This window comes from Engraulis encrasicolus, chromosome 20, assembly GCF_034702125.1.
Source record: "Engraulis encrasicolus isolate BLACKSEA-1 chromosome 20, IST_EnEncr_1.0, whole genome shotgun sequence".
In the NCBI taxonomy this organism is placed as follows: Eukaryota; Metazoa; Chordata; class Actinopteri; order Clupeiformes; family Engraulidae; genus Engraulis; species Engraulis encrasicolus.
Window position 1 is genome coordinate 9,049,364 of NC_085876.1, and position 2,500 is coordinate 9,051,863.

The following is a 2,500-nucleotide window of genomic DNA, read 5'->3' on the forward strand; positions in this document are numbered from 1 at the left end:
GAAAAAGACAGTTACAGTATGGGTTAATCATCAATCAAAAACACTTTTAAAAGGCTCGGACCCAATATCAATCATTCAATCCATCAATCAATCAATCAATCAATCAATCAATCAATCAATCAATCAATCAATCAATCAATCAATCAATCAATCAATCAATCAATCAATCAATCAATCAATCAATACTGTCTATATGTGTACTGTATAACGCATAAAACAGCAATTGGCAAATGTATTTATATTTAGAATGAAATAATGTATACCATGAGAATAAGACAGATAAAGGAAGAAATATGTTTTGCCATGCTGAAAAGACAACATGCCTCAGTCTACAGGAGTTGATCCAACAATTTCCAAAACTTTCGAATTCTAACTGGCACACTTCCCCAGGTACAGCTAATCAGTGAAATCACATGTGTGAAAAACAGAGGTAAAGCCCACATATGACAACAAGATTCATAAGCCTGTTTCATCTCGGATATTCTCAGATGTGGCTGTAAATTTAGCAAAAGACATCATTGCTATGAACACCACAATTGTATTTGCATATGTTGAATAAAAAGGTGCGAAATACGCAGGTAAAACCTACATATGAAAGCCTGTTTTTATCGCGGTTATTCCCATATGTGAAGGTAAATTTAGCAAATCACATCTTTGCAATGAACGCCACAATTGTATTTGCATATGTTGAACAAAAAGGTGTATTGTTGCGACGACAGATTGCTACTAAGAGAGTTGCTGTCGTTATGAATTAGGTTACCGGGGGTGGGAATGGAGGAGAACACAGAGCGCGTCTGACAGCAGAGAGAGGAGGAGAATAAAGAAGAGAGATAAGAGAAGTAAGAAAACAAAAGAAGAAAAGAAGAAAAAGGAAGTAGAAAGTAGTCCAGTTCCCATGTTGATCTGACAAGCACATCATTGTTCTGCATCCTTATACATACTTATACATACAACTGTGGTTTGCATAGCTGTTCCAAACCCAAACTCGCATCATTCTTTCTTGTAAAAAAAGGAAAAAAAAATCCTCATCCTACAGTGCAACTGAACCCCATGACCGAGTTCTTCCGTTCGCAGACTGATATATAATTTCCATGGATTGGATAAGAGACAGAACGCAAGAGAATTGTTAGGCTACTCTTGGACGCCTTATCTATAGCTATGATGACTTCTTCAGGGAAGGTACTCAGTGCTCTCACATCTGTTGCAGCCATTTCCATTTATAGTATTTCAACTGCACTCAAAGCGACATTTCACACTGATTAAGATGTGTGTAATTTTTATTAATGACAAATTTAGACTTTAAAGGTACACTGTGCAGGAAATGGTCAAAAAAGGTAGGCCTACTGCAACTATGCTGCCCATTGACACTGGGCTGCCTATTGCCAAATTTGATCTTTACATGGAAGTTTACTAAGTAATAAACAAATATTTTCTAGTATGGTCCAAGTAGAGTCATTTTTGCAGCTAAAAATTGCTATTTTTGGAAATTCAAAATGGCGGACCATGGAGAAGATCCCCCTTTTCATGTATGAAAAGTGCTATTTTTCCAGTCATAATGAATACTTAGAATTTGATGGTGGTGGTAAGTATTCATGAAAAAGGTAACATTAGTGAATGGGCAGCATGAATTCTGGAAATAAACAACTAAAAATCCCACACAGTGTCCCTTTAATGCAATCATCATTGCTGTGTCTGATGCACAGAAACATAGAAGCATAACGATGACACGCACGCACGGACGGATGCACACAGGCACGCACTGACGGATGCACACACACACCCACATGCATAGACTCAGGCACGGACGCACCCACGTATGCACACATACATACAGAGATCCTCGTCCTCACTGCCTCCCCGCGTTAATGACATTAGCCTCCCTGATCACTACCCCCTGAACAACCCCCCTCCCAAAAACCCAACCTTCTCTGGAGTCCCTCCAACCTGCAGAAAACAAGACGCCGCAAATACATCTGCTAACAATTACACCCAGCGAGGGTGTGTGTGTGTGTGTGTGTGTGTGTGTGTGTGTGTGTGTGTGTGTGTGTGTGTGTGTGTGTGTGTGTGTGTGTGTGTGTGTGTGTGTGTGTGTGTGTGTGTGTGTGTGTGTGTGTGTGTGTGTGTGTGTGTGTGTCTCAAGAGTTGGGGTGAAGGAATATCAAAGCCGCTGCTTTGTTAAAGCTTGGCCGGCACATGAAACTAGAGCCTCCCTCTTAAGACAGTCTATAGTTCCAACACACACACACACACACACACACACACACACACACACACACACACACACACACACACACACACACACACACACACACACACACACACACACACACACACACACACACACACACACACGCACGCGCGCGCGCGCGCGCGCGCGCGCTTTAGTCCCCAACTGCTGTTGGAGGCAATACGAGAGAGAGCCAGCGTGGCTGTGTGTGTGTGTGTGTGTGTGTGTGTGTGTGTGTGTGTGTGTGTGTGTGTGTGTGTGTGTGTGTGTGTG

General features: G+C 41.8%; 1 protein-coding gene across 3 annotated transcripts in view; it reads right to left on the reverse strand.

The window, feature by feature from the left end:
- Positions 1 to 2,500, reverse strand: part of runx1t1 (RUNX1 partner transcriptional co-repressor 1) — a 93,711-nt gene that overhangs the window by 28,754 nt on the left and 62,457 nt on the right. The window lies entirely within an intron of this gene.